General features: G+C 45.6%; 1 pseudogene; it reads right to left on the reverse strand.

Annotated features, from left to right (window-relative positions):
- Positions 1-22,008, reverse strand: part of LOC124039862 — a 141,304-nt pseudogene that overhangs the window by 4,438 nt on the left and 114,858 nt on the right.

A 22,008-nucleotide genomic window follows, 5' to 3' on the forward strand; every position in this document is an offset into this window, starting at 1 on the left:
TTGCTGTTGGTGATGAAGAGGACATCAGCGCTGGACAATGACCCTGCAGGCAAGAAAAGGACAACATGAATAACCATTATGGCTATTCAAACTCAAAAGGTAGGGTAAACTTTACAACAGTAGTGAAAAACACTGATTCATCCTACCTTCTCTGAGAGAATCTCCACAGCTCAAGTTGGAGGCGGGGTTTCCCCTTCTTTCGTGGGCTGGTATTGGCTCATCTCCACATGCTACTGTCCTACCCCTTCCTGCCGCCGCCCTCTTTACAGGAGCCAATGGTTGAGAGAGGGAAGGTCCCACCTCGAACTTCAACAGGTGCCTGTTAATCTCTGATGAGGAGGGAAACACATGGACATTTAGGACTATTAAACTATTCTCTCTATCCACCTATACAACTACCAATCTACCTTCCTCCCAACCAGGCAAACAAGCAGTGTACCTATCATCCATCAATCCAAAATACATAAGACAAACACATATTCAACCCAGATGAACACTATAGGGCCAAACCGATCCAAGCAAGACGAGCTGTACTGAGCTGGCCTGGTAACGCATCTACCATAGTTGCTGGACCCGTGCTGGAAAGGACCATATGAAAAGAAACTATCTGAGCCATTACAGGTCGGGTCGGCCCTATAGTTGAATTCAGGCAATAGTGTAGTGTGTACCCACCGTGCCGTGGCAGAGGACATCCCTGCAGGACGGCTTTGTCGACCAGGATACTGAGAGCAGCCTTGACCACCGCTCGCTGGCCTGAGCTCAGGTGGTGTTTGCTAGGTGATGCCCAGTGTCAGGAGACGATGGCCTACTCCACGTCAAGGACCACCACTATGTTCCAGAGCCAGGAGACAATGGCCTACTCCACGTGAAGGACCACCACTATGTTCCAGAGCCGGGAGACGATGGCCTACTCCACGTGAAGGACCACCACTATGTTCCAGAGCCAGGATACAATGGCCTACTCCACGTGAAGGACCACTACTATGTTCCAGAGCCGGGAGATGATGGCCTACTCCACGTGAAGGACCTCCACTATGTTCCAGAGCCAGGAGATGATGGCCTACTCCACGTGAAGGACCACCACTATGTTCCAGAGCCGGGAGACGATGGCCTACTCCATGTGAAGGACCTCCACTATGTTCCAGAGCCAGGAGATGATGGCCTACTCCACGTGAAGGACCTCCACTATGTTCCAGAGCCAGGAGATGATGGCCTACTCCACATGAAGGACCTCCACTATGTTCCAGAGCCGGGAGATGATGGCCTACTCCACGTGAAGGACCTCCACTATGTTCCAGAGCCGGGAGATGATGGCCTACTCCACGTGAAGGACCTCCACTATGTTCCAGAGCCGGGAGATGATGGCCTACTCCACGTGAAGGACCACCACTATGTTCCAGAGCCGGGAGATGATGGCCTACTCCACATGAAGGACCTCCACTATGTTCCAGAGCCGGGAGATGATGGCCTACTCCACGTGAAGGACCTCCACTATGTTCCAGAGCCGGGCCAGCCACCTGGACTAACACAGATACAGAAATAACAGAATGAAGTCGCCCACAATCACGGATCTTAGTTTTGTCAGTTTGTGTTTTCTGGTCCGGATGATGATCCTAGATCTGTTCCTAAGGGAGCAGTGTCTTCCTGTGACTGACCTTATGGAGCAGCATAATCCAAGATTACTGAACAGAATGAGGCAAGTATAACTCTAGTTTTATAACAACATTTAGAAGTACTATTTACCACAGTTGATGAAGGTGTCCAACATATGTTCTTTAGTCAGACCCCTGTCCACCTCCACCCAGATGTCACAGGCCACACCCACAGACTCCTGCTTCATCTTGATGCAGAGGGAAGTCTGATTGGCTAGGTACTCTTGACAGGTCCCCTTACGGCCCATAACACAAAGTGACACACTAAGCGTCCTTTCTATCCTGTCCTTTATGAGCAAGCAGTTTCAGACACACTTATGGCCAGTAGAGGGCACAAAAATACTAAACCCAAAATCCAAGTGACCTGTTTTGTGAATCCATATAATCATATTCTACTTCTCCTCTTTCCGTGTGTGTGTGTGTGTGTGTACCAGGAAGATGTAGTTCTGAAGAGGCATGAGGGATGCAGCTGAAGAGGCATGAGGGATTCCAGGGCCAGCTCATCAAGGCACGACTCTGACAGGCCTGTCAAGAAACACAAAAACAGACAGGAAATGAGCAAATCACAACACACACACACACACACACACACACACACACACACACACACACACACACACACACACACACACACACACACACACACACACACACACACACACACACACACACACACACACACACACACACACACACACACACACACATTCAGACACACACACACACATATGAACACAGTGTTTGACAGTGCTTTAAATTTCAGCTACGCTGCCTCAGTGTCAGAAATTAGAGGAATCTTCCCTGTGCTGTCAAAACACAGTGTTCTAAGCAGACAGGAAATGAGCCAGCCAGTATTACACAGCAGAAAGAGAAACAGCTAGCTAAAGCTTCCCAGGCAACACTACAACACTACAATACTCTGGCAGTGGGTGGATAGGGGATCAATAAAGACCCGAATCAGGTACACACACACATTTACAACAGCAGTATAAAAAAAACACACAATACATGCTATACTCAAGCACACACACATGTGCATACCGACAATAAATACAGCACAAAAACTTAAACCTCCACATACTGTGTCTAGACAACTTTACTTCAACATTACACATCTACACAGTTGATACTTTAAAGGTTCTGTAAGCACACACAGAGTGCACCCACCCACACACCCACTCCCTTACAGGCGACAATGAAAACAAACCCAAAACCCATCGGGGGTGCTGATCTTCACTGACACAGAAACCAGACATATTTCTCTAAATATGCCAAACTCTCCCTCCCTCCTTCCATATCTCATCCATAATGCATCCCCATTTCCACCGTTCTCTTTCTCTTCCATCCCACCCTTCACTACGGATTCCCTCCCTTACTCTCTTGTCCTTGTGTTTTGATAAAGCGGTTGCTCCGGCAGAATTCCCACAGATGGTTTCCCCTTGTCGTGTTAAACTGAGGACAGACCCCTCCTTCTCTCCATTGTCTGAGCTCAGACAGACTGGATGATCTTTCCCCTGGCTAGACTAGATTTCACTCCGTCGGTTCAGACTCTATGTAACGAGCCAATCATTCACTTGTCTCTTGTGACAGCTGTCATAGCGTTGACTATCATTAAATGTGAAGACTGTATATTCCCAAATCAATTCTCTGTGTCATTTAATAAAACAATTAAACTAATCATGTCACTTTAATTAACGAGGAAGTCGGGGCACCACGGGAGAATGTTTAAAGAGTATTTATTTCCCAAAATAACTCTTCCGATATTTTCATATCTTATCGATTACAGTCACTAATTAATGTATTTTTACCTCATCAGTCTCATTACTGAACGTTGCAAACCCTTGGATATCTGCACGAACCCTAACATAAATCAGGAATCAGCGATATACAAATTGGCTTAATTATTTTATTTACTAACTAATCAATCACAGAATTACATAACACACACAATTGGTCATACATTGGTTACTGACATGATAGGAAAGTCCCTAGTGGGCTAAGCCGATATGACGGCTTGGTAGACAAAGGAAAGGGGTGGGACAGCTCAAGAGCGGGAAACTTAGTGCTGATAACTACACTCATAGAAATTGCTAATACCTTGAACATGAACATTCGAAAAGAAATGTACAGTTGACATATTTACGAGTGTAGGTCTTGCTGTCCCACTCTGCAATCACTGGTCCGTCTGCTGGATATTAGTTCATCAGAGAGTCTCTGGTTGTTTAACTCTGGTCGCTGTGTCCTTTGTAGCTCTGTTATAATGGATACGTCAACGTACCCTGTAGTTCTTAGAGTAGATGCTCCCGCCGTTGTCGGTATTCTCGTCCTAGACTTACATATATTTTCAGCTGCGGACTGATAAAGGTCACGGTCTAGGATTTACTTCTTCAGTAGTGATCGATAGTTTCAGAGTTTAGCCATTTCAACATGGGGACTCCGTCCCTGCGTTATCTTGACTCATTTGTAGATTTCTTACACATTTGTGGCGTCTGGCTGACCATGGGTCTCTTTGACATAAGTAGTACTTCTTCTCTGTTGAAAGAGTTCCAGCCATTTCAACATGGGAACTCCCGTGCCTGCGTTTTTAACTAATGTAAATGTTGTCAGGAGTCCTTTATAAGCAGGGCGGTTGCATCCCTTTTGTCCCAATGTGCTCGCGTGGCCGTGGTTACTGACTGGGAAAAACTTTACATGAAAGACAATTCTCCTTTTGGAGGCTAAAATACATTTCATCTTTATATTTGTGAGAAGTAGTTTCACAACATGTAGATGGAAATCTGAGAAATACATTGTGAAAGCTCTTAAAGTTACAATGTTTCCATTATAACGTCACACAGTAAATGATGGACATGATTATTGTTTAAATACCCACGGACAATTCCAACTGGTTGGAATACAGAAATATTGTTACATTAGAAAACCTTTTGAGGTTATCGTACTGCAAAGTCTTTCTCTGTGGTAACAAAGGGATTTTCAACTTTCCTTTTGGCAGTGGGGAAAGGAGTTTCGGTATTTACGACCGTCATAAAACAGCCGACTTCCCACTCTCCCCCTCTACGAGAGAGCACGCTCTAAAGCGGACCCACTGTAACCTGATCCTTCAGATCTTCACAGGAGAGTCATGACACAGCATTAATATTGAAACATTGAAATTGGAATAGTTGGTTTGGTTCTGGGTGCCGAGATTAGTCATTCATAGACAGGACCCAGATTAGATTAGTAATTCTTAAACAGGACACATTGGGGAGTTTGTCCAAACACTGTGACCGGGAAATTGCCTCCTTGGAGAAATATATTAAATATATTATATACTAATTGACTCAATTATAGAGAGGTAAAGGTGTAACGGTCTTCTTCTTCCTCTGACGAGGAGGAGTAGGAAGGATCGGAGGACCAAAGTGGTATTTGTTCATCTTATTTATTTTAACTGAACAACATCAAACAAAAAAACAACCGAAACAGCTCCGTCAGGTGCAAAACACACTAAACAGAAAGTATAATCACCCACAACTCAAGGGTGAAAACAGGCTGCCTAAGTATGGTTCTCAATCAGGGACAACGATTGACAGCTGCCTCATATTGAGAACCATACCAGGCCAAACACAGAAATACAAAATCATAGAAAAAAGAACATAGACTGCCACCCAACTCACACCCTGACCATACTAAAACAAAGACATCACAAAGGAACTAAGGTCAGAACGTGACAAAAGGGCTCTATTCAATACTGACAGATTCCGCAATACAAACTTAATGGTAATTTCCGACCTGAGTCGACATATTCAGTGTTTATTGTGAATGCAGTCTCCACTAAAGCGGGAACATTGCCTTTAAATTTCAATCATGTTGTAAAGCTGAACTTCCGCGATGTGGATTGAATTAGAGCCCAACGTGTGTGTGTGTGTGTTTATTTTGGGCAGCCTCTCAGTGTGAGTGTGGTGTGTTGTGATTGGGCCAAGATCAATTAGGCTCGTGGCCCAGCCCTCTCCAGCTTGGCCCGGTCACACCTTTGGACAGGACCCAGGGACGAGTGTCATCCAACAGAGCTGCCCTGTGTAAGGATGTGTGTGATACAGAAATAGAAAGAGAGTGATAGAGAGAGATTGTGTGTGTGTGTATGGGTGTGTGTGTGTGTCTATGACCTTTGCTACACCAGCTGCAATGCCAGGTGCCTGGAAGAGCCCCGATATCAATAATCAGCTATCAAGGAGTCAATTACTTCCAAAACGATTCATCCAACAGTCACTGCAATTCAGCTTTTACCTGTGAATGTGAATACAACTAAATTAAACTTTATTGACAGTCATTCATAAGACAAAAATGTATTCTTAACAAAAAAAAGTTTGTTTTATTTTACATTCATCTACTATTTACTCCTAAATGTCCAATTAAATAGTGAGTAACGTTGAGAGATAACAGAGGGCCGGTGATTCATTCAGTGAATCAAATGAAAACAATTTTTCTTAAGACCCATAGTGATTCCCCTGGAATCAACTTACACTGTAAGAGCGATTTATCAGAGAGAATAAGAAAGATTCACATTTATATAAGCGATTCGGTTCAGCAGGGAATCGCTGGGTGCTTGGTATTCCGTTGGGTGCCATCCATTCCATCATGCTGACAAGGGGAAATTCAAACTTGAATCAGGAGGCGGTCAGGAGGCGGTCAGGGACAGCAGCTGTTTGGACCGTGTTGCGTTACAGCTCAAAATAGGCCGCAACACCTCGGTAAACTTGGCTCTGGTTGGAGGATACGTCTAAAATAACAGACAAGACTCAGCTCACTGCCTGAGATAGGGACCAACATGCATTCTCTCTGTTTTGGGATATTCTTTAGGGATAGCGGGCTAGTCAGGATATCCTTTAGGGATAGCGAGCTAGTCGGGATATCCTTTAGGGATAGCGAACTAGTCGGGATATCCTTTAGGGATAGCGAGCTAGTCGGGATATCCTTTAGGGATAGCGAGCTAGTCGGGATATCCTTTAGGGATAGCGAGCTAGTCGGGATATTCTTTAGGGATAGCTGGCTAGTTGGGATATTCTTTACGGATAGCGGGCTAGTCGGGATATCCTTTAGGGATAGCGGGCTAGTCGTGATATCCTTTAGGGATAGCGAGCTAGTCGGGATATCCTTTAGGGATAGCGAGCTAGTCGGGATATCCTTTAGGGATAGCGAGCTAGTCGGGATATTCTTTAGGTATAGCGAGCTAGTCGGGATATTCTTTAGGGATAGCGGGCTAGTCGGGATATTCTTTAGGGATAGCGGGCTAGTCGGGATATCCTTTAGGGATAGCGAGCTAGTCGGGATATCCTTTAGAGATAGCGAGCTAGTCGGGATATCCTTTAGGGATAGCGAGCTAGTCGGGATAGCGGGCTAGTCGGGATATTCTTTAGGCATAGCGGGCTAGTCGGGATATCCTTTAGGGATAGCGAGCTAGTCGGGATATCCTTTAGGGATAGCGAGCTAGTCGGGATATCCTTTAGGGATAGCGAGCTAGTCGGGATATCCTTTAGGGATAGCGAGCTAGTCGGGATAGCGGGCTAGTCGGGATATTCTTTAGGGATAGCGAGCTAGTCGGGATATTCTTTAGGGATAGCGAGCTAGTCGGTATATCCTTTAGGGATAGCGAGCTAGTCGGTATATCCTTTAGGGATAGCGAGCTAGTCGGTATATCCTTTAGGGATAGCGGGCTAGTCGGGATATCCTTTAGGGATAGCGAGCTAGTCGGGATATCCTTTAGGGATAGCGAGCTAGTCGGGATATCCTTTAGGGATAGCGAGCTAGTCGGGATAGCGGGCTAGTCGGGATATTCTTTAGGGATAGCGAGCTAGTCGGGATATTCTTTAGGGATAGCGAGCTAGTCGGTATATCCTTTAGGGATAGCGAGCTAGTCGGTATATCCTTTAGGGATAGCGAGCTAGTCGGTATATCCTTTAGGGATAGCGGGCTAGTCGGGATATCCTTTAGGGATAGCGAGCTAGTCGGGATATCCTTTAGGGATAGCGAGCTAGTCGGGATATCCTTTAGGGATAGCGAGCTAGTCGGGATATCCTTTAGGGATAGCGAGCTAGTCTTGATAGCGGGCTAGTCGGGATATTCTTTAGGGATAGCGAGCTAGTCGGGATATTCTTTAGGGATAGCGAGCTAGTCGGTATATCCTTTAGGGATAGCGAGCTAGTCGGGATATCCTTTAGGGATAGCGGGCTAGTCGGGATATCCTTTAGGGATAGCGGGCTAGTCGGGATATCCTTTAGGGATAGCGGGCTAGTCGGGATATCCTTTAGGGATAGCGGGCTAGTCGGGATATCCTTTAGGGATAGCGGGCTAGTCGGGATATCCTTTAGGGATAGCGGGCTAGTCGGGATATCCTTTAGAGATAGCGGGCTAGTCGGGATATCCTTTAGGGATAGCGGGCTAGTCGGGATATCCTTTAGGGATAGCGGGCTCGTCGGGATATCCTTTAGAGATAGCGGGCTCGTCGGGATATCCTTTAGAGATAGCGGGCTCGTCGGGATATCCTTTAGAGAGGGTAGCCTAGTGGTTAGAGCATTGGACAAGTAACCAAAAGGTTGCAAGTTCAAATCCCCAAGCTGACAAGGTACAAATCTGTCATTCTGCCCCTGAACAGGCAGTTAACCCACTGTTCCTAGGCCGTCATTGAAAATAAGAATTTGTTCTTAATAAGCTGATTTGACTGGAAGCCACAACACTGCTAGCATGCTCTCTGTCCTCATAGGTAAGGAGCTGTAATGATTGTCATTCAATTGATTCACTTCTTATCCTATTATAAATACCAATATGACTTTAACACTTTGACATGGCCTCAGCTATTGATGTTGATGTTTTCCAAAGTGTAGTTTTCCAAAGTGTAGCTTAGCACGCTATCTCTAAAGGATATCCCAACTAGCCCGCTATCTCTAAAGCCCAACTAGCCCGCTAGCTCTAAAGGATATCCCGACTAGCCCACTATCTCTAAAGGATATCCCAACTAGCCCGCTGTCTCTAAAGAATATCCTGACTAGCCCACTATCTCTAAAGAATATCCTGACTAGCCCACTATCTCTAAAGAATATCCTGACTAGCCCACTATTTTTTTATTTTACTAGGCAAGTCATTTAAACCATACAGAGAGAAGTTCCTGATGGTGTGTTTGAGTCTATATGTACTGTACGTCATTCAGTATCCCTCCATTTGTCTGAGACAACAGTACATGATCAGTGTCCCAGTACCTTGAAGCCCCTGGCAGCAGTGATGTGTGCAGTGGTCCAGCCCTCACAGTTATCCTGGTTGAGCAAGGTGCTAGACAGGACCGGGATTGTGGCAGGACCAGGATTATGGTTGCAGTCAGGGTCATGGTGTGGGTACAGTCAGGGTTAGGGTCATGGTGTGGGTACAGTCTGGGGCAGGGTGGCAGAGGAGGAGCCGCAGAGTGTCTACATGTCCCAAGCTGAATGCCTCGTGGAGAGCCTTGCAGCTGTCCTGTGGATCACACACACATATTAGCATTGGGACACACACACGCACACACACGCACATGCACACACGCACACACACAAAGAAATTATCCACCTACACACACTCAAACCTGCTTTCTGTGCAATATTAGTCAATATAATTTCTACAAATGTGATATGACAAAAATAGCCCAGTGGAGCTGTGTAAGTAGGTAGTTGCCCAGGGACAATAATGTAGTGGCTATTCACAGAGGGGAGTCACCAATTATAACGGAACTAACTATAAAACGAAACAAAACACATTCCTAAATCATTGTCAAGAGCAATTAGTCATATGCCATATAGTTGCTATAGAGACACAGGAAACCTATATGTGAAATGCGTTGAACCATGAACAGACTTTATATTTAAAAAAGACTGTTGGTTTCTGGTCCTATGCTATGTTGTAAAGGTCCTTGTGTTGTGATGCAAATGTAATACTGAATTCCCTTGGAGGGAAACAGTGTTTTGAAGGGTATTTATTCTAGTGACAGGACGCCACGACTCGCCTATCAGACTTGAAAACCCAGTAGCTTTCTGTGATCTTGATTTGTTTGTTCAAAAACAGTCTTGAGTGTGACAATAACAGACAGTTGAGTAAATGAGAGGACAAAAGATTGAGTCATTAGACAGACAATAACAGACAGTCTGAAAACAGGGGAACTGGGGGGGGGGCTGCAGAGGACAACAGGGCACAGCTGAGAACAGCTGGGGCCAGTTGGGGACATTATGGGACAAAATATGCCAGGTGGTGACTTACGGTGGTGGCTCTTGAGCGGTCGGCCCCGGCGTTGACCAAGGCACTGGTACAGTCCAGCCTGTCGGCTCTGCTGGCCATGAACAGAAGGGTCTTCCCCCAATGGCCCTTTGGTCCACATCAGCCCCACCGAACACTAGGGCCTCCACACACCTGGACATGGGACACACACAGGAGAAGAGGTTGGGTTATACACATAGATGTAGTGAAACTCTGCAACCATTAAAATGTTTTGGGAACATCTCTGTGCTGTCAAACTGTCAACCTCTCTCTGTATTGTGAGAGCAGACATACAGTACTGCTCTGAGGATGTTTAGTTGAGGCAGGCCAATGAAGGTCTTTGTGTGTGTTTTTGGTTTTACTATGCTTGTGGGGACCAGAAGTAAAACAGTAAAATATGGACAAGTGAGGACATCTAGCCGGTCCCCACAAGGAAAAAGGCTATTTTAGGCTCAGGGGTTAGGTTTAAGATTAGGGTTTACAACTAGGCTTTGAGGTTTGGGGTTAGGGCAGGGGTGGGCAACATTTTTGGCTCGAGGGCCACATCGAGATTTTGAAATTCAACGGAGGGACGCATTTTTGGGGGGACCAATTGTTTGTTAAAATCAATTTGCGGGGGCCTCCTGAGTATCACAATTGGCCCAGCGTTGTCCGGGTTCCTTGTCCCATTGTGCTCTAGCGACTCCTGTGGCGGGCTGGGCGCATGCCCGCTGACACGGTCGCTAGGTGTATGGCGTTTCCTCTGACACATTGGTGTGGCTGGCTTTTGGGTTAAGGGGGCATTGTGTCAAGAAGCAGCGTGGCTTGGCTGGGTTGTGTTTCGGAGGACGCATGGGTCTAGAGTTGCAGCGATGGGACAAGACTACCAATTGGATACCACAAAATTGGAGAGAAAAAACGGAAGAAAAATAATAATAAAATAAAATAAAGGTAATTTAGGTCATCTCACAGGCCAGATTGACAGATATGGCCCGTTGGCTGTACCCCCCCCCCCCCCCTTGGGTTAGGTTTAGGGGTTAGGTTTAGGCCTGGGGTTAGATTTAGGAGTTAGTGTTAGGTTTAGGAGTCAGATTTAGGAGTTAGGGTTAGGTTTAGGAGTTAGGTTTAGGGTTAGGTTTAGGGCTAGGGCTAGGGGTTAGGTTTAGGGCTAGGGGTTAGATTTAGGGGTTAGGTTTAAGAGTTAGGGTTAGGTTTTGGGGATTGGGGTTAAGGTTAGGCAGCGGGGGCAGCAGTGTAGCCTAGTGGTTAGAGCATTGGACTAGTAACCAGAAGGTTGCAAGATCAAATCCCCAAGGTACAAATCTGTCGTTCTGCCCCTGAACAAGGCAGTTAACCTACTGTTCCTAGGCTGTCATTGAAAATAAGAATTTGTTCTTAACTGATTGTCCTAGTAAAATAAAAAGGATTGGGGTTAGGGTAAATATGATTTTGACTTCAGCTGCCTTTCTTCAATTTCCACACTCAACAGAGCATGCTATTGGCCCTGGGCTGGCAATGTGTGCCCAGCGCAGCACTGCTGACATAAAGGAAAAGGCATCCCGGCTCCTGTTTCTTGGTTGTCCACACAGCGGCGTGAGACCATGGGCGTCACCATTGAGGACATCTCCATGTTAATGTATTCAATTTTGTTTGTTTACTGGTAAACAAACTGAAATGGTGCATCGTGCCTGTAGTGTGTTTGTTTGAACAGGTACCTAGGTACTGCCACCTGTAGTGTGTTTGTTTGAACAGGTACCTAGGTACTGCCACCTGTAGTGTGTTTGAACAGGTACCTAGGTACTGCCACCTGTAGTGTGTTTGTTTGAACAGGTACCTAGGTACTGCCACCTGTAGTGTGTTTGTTTGAACAGGTACCTAGGTACTGCCACCTGTAGTGTGTTTGTTTGAACAGGTACCTAGGTACTGCCACCTGTAGTGTGTTTGTTTGAACGGGTACCTAGGTACTGCCACCTGTAGTGTGTTTGTTTGAACAGGTACCTAGGTACTGCCACCTGTAGTGTGTTTGTTTGAACAGGTACCTAGGTACTGCCACCTGTAGTGTGTTTGTTTGAACAGGTACCTAGGTACTGTCACCTGTAGTGTTTGTTTGAACAGGTACCTAGGTACTGTCACCTGTAGTGTGTTTGAACAGGTACCTAGGTACTGCCACCTGTAGTGTGTTTGAACAGGTACCTAGGTACTGTCACCTGTAGTGTTTGTTTGAACAGGTACCTAGGTACTGCCACCTGTAGTGTGTTTGAACAGGTACCTAGGTACTGTCACCTGTAGTGTGTTTGAACAGGTACCTAGGTACTGTCACCTGTAGTGTGTTTGAACAGGTACCTAGGTACTGCCACCTGTAGTGTGTTTGAACATGTACCTAGGTACTGCCACCTGTAGTGCGTTTGAACAGGTACCTAGGTACTGACACCTGCAGTTATAGAATGTTTGCTCACAAGTATAATTCATTGGCTGATCCCTCCTGATGACACGGATGAAATCTTGTGATCCTTCCTTAACCCAAAGGAAGTCTCACCCGGTTGACTACTTCAAAATAGTGCAAGTCCTCAATGGCGCTGCCCATGCTAAAACTATCTTTTGGACCCCAGAGTCCTCTATCATTCTCTATGCCCTTCTACTCGGAGCCACCAGCCAAACACGGAGAGGACACTATATTTAACATGTACAGTAACACTATGATATGTAACACTTTCAGTGGCATATTTGACAGCTGTATGTGTTACAATATCTGAGAAAGACTTCTGTCAGTTTATTGGAGGGACAAATACTGAGCCAACAGTTACTGACAGCGGCTCTATCTGGAGCCAGACAGTGACCCTTTCCTGCAGTCAATGACCATTAGACCTGTTTGGTGTAATGGGTGGAATGTTATTCATATATTTCGTAATTAAAAACAATGAAAATATGTTGTTTCTATGTCAAATGGGTTTGTTACATTTCAGTTTTCTGTGATAAAATGTTATATTGCTATGTAAACTCAAAATGTCTTATATTTCTACCTCCCAGGTGGCCCAGTGGTCCAGAGACCCTGGGTTCGCAGCCGGCTGCGACTGGGAGGTCTGTGGGGCGACGCACAATTGCGTTGTCTGGGTTAGGGAGGGTTTGGCCAGTAGGGATATTCTTCTCTCATCGTGCACCAGTGACTCCTGTGGGGGCCGGGCGCAGTGCATGCTAACCGCAGTGCACGGGGTTTCCTCTGACACATTGGTGCGGCTGGCTTCCGGGTTGGATGCGTGCTGTGTTAAGAAGCAGCTTGGTTGGGTTGTGTTTCGGGGGACGCATAACTTTCAACCTTCATCTCTCCTGAACCCGTATGGGAGTTGTAGCGATGAGACAAGATAGTAACTACTAACAATTGGATACCACAAAATAGTGAAAAATTATAATGCATTTCAACTCTGTATCTGACATGTCTTCTTTTTGTAAGGTGTATACTTTTGTTTCAAAGTAGACTTGCTTAAGACTACCAAGAAACACTCTGTGTGACCCTGGTTCAGCCCAGTAAAAGGTTAAAGAGGACGCTGTATATAGCAGTGATTGACAGGGGTTAGTTATGTTGTGGACCAACCTGTGGTGTCCATGTGAGGCGGCAAAGTGTAAAGGCGTTTAAATCAGAAACATCAGTAGACACCCCCGAAGTCAGCAGCAGGTTAACGCAGTCTGAGAGAGGGAGGGGAGAAAGAGGGGGGGGGGGTAAGAGAGGCGGAGAGAGAAGTAACCATTGATTTCTCAGTGCTGTGCTCTCTCTGTCTTTTCCTTTACATGACAATAGTAGGTTTAACAGTTAACCTTCAGTACTGTTTATAGATCAATGATCCTTGAATGGCAGGACAATATCAAACATGACAGAAAGGCATCAAATCTTAGCTGCAATAGGTAGTATGCGTGTGTGTGTATGAGCTCATTGTGTTCAAATACCCATACTAACATACTGTATACTACATACTTAATGAGTATATACTACACACTATATACTATTTGTTCATTTTAGTATACTGTAAACAAACGGGATCCTTTCAGTTGAGCGTGCTCAGTGCTTCACCTTTTTTTCCCGGAAGTAGATGTTGTTGCTATGCAACCTCTTGCTAGCTTGTTAGCATAACAAATGACATTATACGACTTCAGGTATCTTCGTAAATTCAATCTGGAGAGCCAAAGTGCGCACACTGTACGTTCCTCTGGCCGAGGAGTAGGGTTGATCCGAGCGTTCTGACCTCACAACTGCAATGAAGCACCTAAGCTAACTGGGAAATGTTAGCTACCTTGCTAGCTACTTCCAGACACAAATGAGAGAACACCTCACTCTGACCATTTTACTTGCCCTAACAGAGGTGGTTAGCCCATTTTCTGAAGAATAGCATTACGGGCCCTAAAAGCACTGAAATAGTGTGCACTGCTTGTATACTTTGTATTTTGGTGAATTTAGTATGTCATCCAGGAACTTTTGGTATACTAACTACATCCATACTATGACCAATAAGCACACTAACTACATCCATACTATGACCAATAAGCACACTAACTATATCCATACTATGACCAATAAGCACACTAACTATATCCATACTATGACCAATATCCATACTATGACCAATAAGCATACCAACTATATCCATACTATGACCAATAAGCATACCAACTATATCCATACTATGACCAATAAGCATACCAACTATATCCATACTATGACCAATAAGCACACTAACTATATCCATACTATGACCAATAAGCATACCAACTATATCCATACTATGACCAATAAGCATACCAACTATATCCATACTATGACCAATAAGCATACCAACTATATCCATACTATGACCAATAAGCATACCAACTATATCCATACTATGACCAATAAGCATACCAACTATATCCATACTATGACCAATAAGCATACCAACTATATCCATACTATGACCAATAAGCATACCAACTATATCCATACTATGACCAATAAGCATACCAACTATATCCATACTATGACCAATAAGCATACCAACTATATCCATACTATGACCAATAAGCATACCAACTATATCCATACTTTGACCAATAAGCATACCAACTATATCCATACTATGACCAATAAGCATACCAACTATATCCATACTATGACCAATAAGCATACCAACTATATCCATACTATGACCAATAAGCATACCAACTATATCCATACTATGACCAATAAGCATACTACATACTCCATCGTCACAAATAGTATGGTTAATGAGGTTAGTATGAGTATTCGAACACAGCTTATGACTGTCCCACTGTACCTGAGCGTCCATTTTGAGCAGCAGAAAACAAAGCAGAGGTTGGGTGGTCTTCAAGGAGACTAATATTATCCGTTGGATCTCGGTTAAGCAGCATTGACAATAAAGTGACATTTCCTGGGAAGCAGCTTGGAGGAGCAGGGGGCGCCCGTCGTCCAGGGCAACGGGCCCACCGCAGTTTAGCGAGGGGACTATGGAGGGACGCCAGCCTAACAGGAGTTAGAGGGGACAAGGTTGAACATGGCAGAGAAACTTTGATAGAGAGGAGAAGGGGAATGAGGGAGATGAACACCACAACACCTGAGTTCTACAACACAGTCTGGTTAGAGCTCAAAAGACAATGAATGCATGAATCTATACTGAACAAATATATACAAAAATTTGAACGCAACAAGCTACAATTTTACAGAGTTACACTCCACATAAGGAAATCAGTCAATTTAAATACATAAATTAGGCCCTAATCTATGGATTTGACATGACTGGGCAGGGGCATAGTCATGGGTGGTTCTGGGGTGGCATAGGCCCAACCACTCAGGAGCCAGGGCCAGCCAATCTGAATTTGTTTTTCACTACAAAAGGGCTTTATTGCAGACAAAAATTACTCCTCAGTTTCATCAGCTGTCCGGTGGCTAGTCTCAGATGATCCCGCATGTGAAGAAGCCGAATGTGGAGATTCTGGCTGGTGTGTTGACATGTGGTCTGTGGTTGTGTGGCCGGATGGATGTACTGCCAAATTCTCTAAAACGAGGAGGTAGCTTATGGTCGAGAAATTATTATTAAAATATCTGGCAACAGCTCTAGTGGACATTCCTGCACTCAGCATGCCAGTTGCCAATCCCTGTTGTGTTGTGTGACAAAACTGCACATTTTAGAGTGACTTTTTATTATCCGCAGCGCAAGGTGCACCTGTTTAATGATCATGCTGTTTAACCAGCTTCATCATATACCACACCTGTCAGGTAGATGGATTATTTTGGCAAAGGAGAAATGCTCATTAACAGGGATGTAAAAAAAAAAATAGTTGCAACATTTAAGAGAAATAAGCTTTTTAGGATTGTGTCAAGGTACAGATCTGGGGAAGAGTAGCAAAACATTTCTGCAGCATTGAAGGTCCCCAAGAACACAGTGGCCTCAGTCATTCTTGAATGGAAGAAGTTTGGAACCCCCAAGAGTCTTCCAAGAGCTGGCTGCCTGGCCAAACTGAGCAATCGGGGAAGAAGGGCCAAGAACCTAATGGTCACTCAGACAGAAACTGCCCAAATACAGGTGTTCCAAGCTTGTAGTGTCATACCCAAGAAGCCCCGAGGCTGTAATTGCTGCCAAAGGTACTTCAAAAAAGTACTGAGTAAAGGGTCTGAATAGTTATGATATTTCAACTTGTATTTTAATACATTTTCAAAAATGTATGCGGTGTTGTATGTAGAATGATGAAGGGAAATGATGACTTAATCAGTTTTAGAATGAGGCTGTAATGTAACAAAAGGTGGAAAAAGTCAAGGGGTCTGAATACTTTCCCAATGCACTTTAGAACTTAAATTTGCAATTAAAAGGCACAGTATTGTATAACGCTAATATGTAGCAAAATGCTAAACTCTACTCTATGGATGGGGTGGGAGGGAAAGTGAAGGTCATTGTTAGCTACAATGCTATAAAGGAACGTCATGGGTTATTTGGCACTTCTCGGGACATGCAGGTGAAAAGTGTTCAGTTTAGAGCAAAAAGAGCTGAAGACCTTTAGATTACACCCTTGTCAGAAAGACTGAAAAGGAGAGGGGGAGGAAAGGAAGGGAAGTGTATTTCATTATTTTAACGACATCAGCGGTTGACAGCCATTACCGTTGCGCTTTCCAAGACGTCTGACTAAGTTACTGTTTTGGGATACTGAAGTAACAGAAACTACTGGTGACATTAAAGCTGGTGTTCAGATTGGTCATTTGAGGTGAAAGTCAAATTTGTTTCACTGCTGTGGAGGAAGACTTAGTATAGTGCAGTTGTAGTATAGTCTTAATAGAAGTGTGTTTTGGCAAAAAAAAAGTATTCTAGGTAATGATGACATTTTAACCAACATATTGTAACATTAAGACAAATTTTACTTATAAGAGATCTGACGTGAACCTTACCCTAAAATGCTGATATATCCCTTCATGAAATAAATGGAATCAGTCGAGAAAATTAACACATTCCTCATTTGTTTCAGCCAAAATTCTATAAAGCACTTTTCTCATCCATACACATTGGGATAAAACAAACAGGACTTGCGTCAACTTCTCTACACGATTGCTTGAAATGTGTTATGAAATGTGCTTTTTCAACCAATTGCGACGATAAATCCATGTTGCAATATAAACAGAAACAATAATATTACATTCATAGCACTATAAACATCCACATGAAACTGTAAGTACATCATAACATTCAGAGTGGAGGAATATGGAGTTGAAACAGGAAGGAACATGGAATGGACAGGGTTCAGGGGAAGGAGGTGGTGTGTGTATGGAGAGGGGTGATGATAATGGAGAGGAAGAAGCATGCTAGTGGACTGGGGATGAGGGGAGAGAGCAGCCTCTGGCATCAGCTTCAGAGAGGAGGGGGTTACTCACAGGAACCCTACACACCCATCTGAACAGGGAAAACTTAGCTTTAAAACCTCATTGCCTCAAATAACACTGGTGTAACACTCCTCGAGATAGCTAGCCTAGCTATTGACCCTTTACCCTGCAGGCACATGATATTGGCCTGCCACTAGTCTGTTTACAGCTGCTAGCTGGGGGATAACGTGTCAGAATAGGACTCTGGTGAAGCAGGGAGACGACAGGCTCCAGAAGGAGCGGGAGGAGGATTAAGTATGCGTACAGAGAGATCAGATCTCAAGCAGTGGTCGGTTTAGGGCCGAGAGGGATACAGTCACTGCAACAATTAGCAAGAGTTAACATGACTGACCCTGCTCCTTTGTGTTCTCCTTTGGACTCCTGTGGTTAAAGCAGGTTCCTTATGGCCTGAATCCTACGTTAGGCAAGGCTAGCCTAGCATTGGAAAGATAGTTGGAGCGGAGAGGTAGAGGCAGTAAGGGGAGAGCGGTAGGGGGAGCGTGGTGCCCCTTTACCTGATGCTGTTGCCAGGGGGCTGCCTGGGACTACGGGATGGAATGCTAGCGAAGGAGGAGGGGTTTATGGAGGGGCTACTGACAGTGATGGCTGCGCTGGCGGGGGGGCACTCTGCACACGTGGCCTGGTGTGGCCCCCTCACCCCCCTTGCGGGGGGGCAGGCACCCACCTGAGACGCCGTCAAAGCTGGGACCAGGTCCAGGGCGGGTTTGGGCGGCAGCTGGGGCGTGCCGGGTTTTAACCCCACCCCGGGGGAACGGTTGCTGTCCCCCACCACTTTGATGGGCGGGTGGGGAGGGGAGGGGGTCTGGGAGAGACCCGGCTTTTTGGGCGGGATGGGGGGCGGGTTTCCCCGGTCGATCCTCGCCACTGTGGGGGACTTGAGGCCGATGGGGTGGCCCAGGCGGCCAGGGAAGGGCCCCCCTTCTGAGGTGGAGTGGGGCAGGCCGGGACGGAGGGCTCCGGGGCCACCTGCTGGGGGGCTGGTGAAGCGTGAGAGGACCTGCGTGACGGTGTGTCGCGCTTGCTGCTTGGCGGCAAAGTTGTCTCGGTTGGTGGGGGATAGGTCACGGGTCGGCGGGCTGCTCTGGGAGGATGTGCCGTTTTGGTCCTGCTCCTGGAACTTGTAGCGGGCAGCCTGGACACGAGGGTTCACCCCCATGGGCAGGGCTGAAGTGGGGTTAGGGGAGTATAACCCACCATGGGACGTCTGGCCCTCGGCTCCATTCTCCCCTGTTTGAAGAAGTCCTCCTGAGCTGCTGTGGACCAGCCCCCGGCCTGCGCTGGGCGTCTTGGGCAGGCTAAGGCCTGCGTAGTTGGTGGGAGTGGGTTTGACAGGGATGGTGAGGGGGATAGTCTTCTTCTGCCCCTCGGCCTCTGGAGGGGGCAGGTCCGTTTGGCAGGAGGCCGTCTGGGAGCTGACTGGGTCTGTGGCCACAGCAACAGATGCTGTGTTTTTGGGAGGTGGGGGGTTGGTGGTAGAGGTGGGATCCACAGCAGTAGCTGCAGCCGGTTGGGCTGGGATACCGGCTTTACCATCCTTACCGTCTTTAACATCCTTACCATCCCGTTCAGTCCTGAGCTGCTCTACCTGCCGGCGCAGGCTCAGGCTCTCTGTCTCCTCTCGGCCCAGCCTGGCACGCAGCTGCTCGCGTTCAGTGTCCAGCTCTGACAGCTGCTTCTCCATCTTGGCCTCCATCTGCTGTCCACGCTGCCTCTCTGCTGTCAACTCCTCCTGCAGCCGCCCGGCCAAGCGGCTCTCCTCATCCAGCCGGGCAGAAATCTCGTCGAAGCGCTGCGACTCCTCCACCACGCGCGTCGCCAGCTGCTTGCACTCCCTCACCAGCATCATAACCATGTGCTTGTTCTTCTCCCGCTCGTCCTTTAGCTGGGCGGTTAGTTTACGGTGCTCCTGCTCCAGACTATGCAGCTGTAGCTTCTCCATCTCCAGCTGAGAGATAGATAGACCACAAGTTAGTCAGAGATGTCGTTTAGAAAACACATGCATACTATATGGCAGACAGACAGAATGACCCACAGCTCTCCCAAACTGTAATACTGTAACCCTTATCCCAAACTGTAATACTGTAACCCTTATCCCAAACTGTAATACTGTAACCCTTATCCCAAACTGTAACCCTTATCCCAAACTGTAATACTGTAACCCTTATTCCAAACTGTAACTCTTACCCCCTCTATACCCCCTCAGTCACGCGTCAGAACATACTAATACAAACGCCCAGATCACACCTACACCAACAGTCAGGAGCTCAGATTATCTACAGTAAACTCACTTTTCAGCAACGAAAACACATGTCAGTCAGGACATACACATACACACACACGCCCAGATCACACCTACACTAAACATCTCAGATATAGCTGGGGCACCCACATCTGGAATATCCTTCACACCACAAACCTTCATGGCACATTCACGCCCCCACATGACATGACAATATACATTGCATTCGGAAAGTATTCAGACCCCTCCATTGTTCAACATTTTGTTACATTACAGCATTATTCTAAAGCTGATTAAAACATTTTCCCCCTCATCAATCTACACCCCATAATGTAAAAGCAAAACTGTTTTTTTTTTTAAATATTTTGCAAATGTATTAAATGTTTTAAAATAAATATATTATTTATATAAGTATTCAGACCCTATGCTATGATACTCAAAATTGATCTCAGGTGCATCTTGTTTCCATTGATCATTATTGAGATGTTTTTGATTGGAGTCCACCTGTGGTAAATTCAATTGATTTGGAAAGGCACACTCCTGTCTATATAAGGTCCCGCAGTTGACAGTGCAAGTTAGAGCAAAAACCAAGCCATGAGGTGGAAGGAATTGTCCATAGAGCTCTGAGACAGGATTGTGTTGAGGCACAGATCTGGGGAAGGGTACTAAAAAACTTCTGCATCATTCTTAAATGGAAGAGGTTTGCCGCCCGGCTAAACTGCTGGCCGCCCGGCTAAACTGGCCGCCCGGCTAAACTGAACTGGCCGCCCGGCTAAACTGATCAAACGTGGGAGAAGGGCCTTGGTCAGGGAGGTGACCAATAACCAGATGGGGACGCATGGTGGTGGCAGCATCATGCTGTGGGGGTGTTTTGTAGCGGCAGGGACTGGGAGACTTGAACGGAGCAAAGTAGATCCTTGATGAAAACCTGCTCCAGACCGGTTAGGTTCTCAGACTTGGGCAAAGGTTCCCCTTCCAACAGAACAATGACCCGAAGCACACAGGCAAGACAACGCAGGAGTGGCTTCGTTACAAGTCTCTGAATGTCCTTGAGTGGCACAGCTAAAGCCTGGACTTGAACCCGATCAAACATCTCTGGAGAGACCTGAAAATAGCTGTGCAGCGACGCTCCCCATCCAACCTGACAGCTTGAGGATCTGCAGAGAAAAATGGGAGAAACTGCCCAAATACAGATGTGCCAAGCTTGTAGCGTCATTCCCAAGAAGACTCAGGGCTGTAATCGCTGTCAAAGGTGCTTCAACAAAGAACTGAGTAAAGGGTCTGAATACTTATGTAAATGTGATATTTCAGTTTTTTATTTTTAAAACCTGTGTGGGAACGGGGTTCCGCTAGCGGAACAAATTCCAATTCAATCAAAAGAAATCTCAAAAATCGAATTTCTCAAACATACAAGTATTATGCACCATTTTAAAGATACAATTCTCGTTAATCCAGCCACAGTGTCTGATTTCAAAAATGCTTTACTGCGAAAGTTCCACAAATAATTATATTAGGTCACCACCATGTCACAGAAAAACACAGCGATTTTTCCAGCCAAAGAGAGTTGTCACAAAAAGCAGAAATATATATCAAATTAATCACTAACCTTTGATGATCTTCATCAGATGACACTCATAGGACTTCATGTTACACAATACATGTATGATTTGTTTGATAAAGTGAATATTTATATCCAAAAATCTAATTTTACATTGTCGTGTTATGTTCAGTAGTTCCAAAACATGCAGTGATTTTGCAGAAAGCCACATCACAGAAATACTCATAATAAACATTGATAATAGATACAACTATTATACATGGAACTTTAGATAAACTTCTCCTTAATGCAACCGCTGTGTCAGATTTAAACAAATACAATTTAAAAAAAGCATAATCTGAGTACGGCTCCCAGATGACAAATCAAGCCAAACAAATATCCGCCATGTTGGAGTCAACATTAGTCAGAAATAGCATGATAA

Source organism: Oncorhynchus gorbuscha, linkage group LG01, assembly GCF_021184085.1.
Source record: "Oncorhynchus gorbuscha isolate QuinsamMale2020 ecotype Even-year linkage group LG01, OgorEven_v1.0, whole genome shotgun sequence".
NCBI lineage: Eukaryota > Metazoa > Chordata > Actinopteri > Salmoniformes > Salmonidae > Oncorhynchus > Oncorhynchus gorbuscha.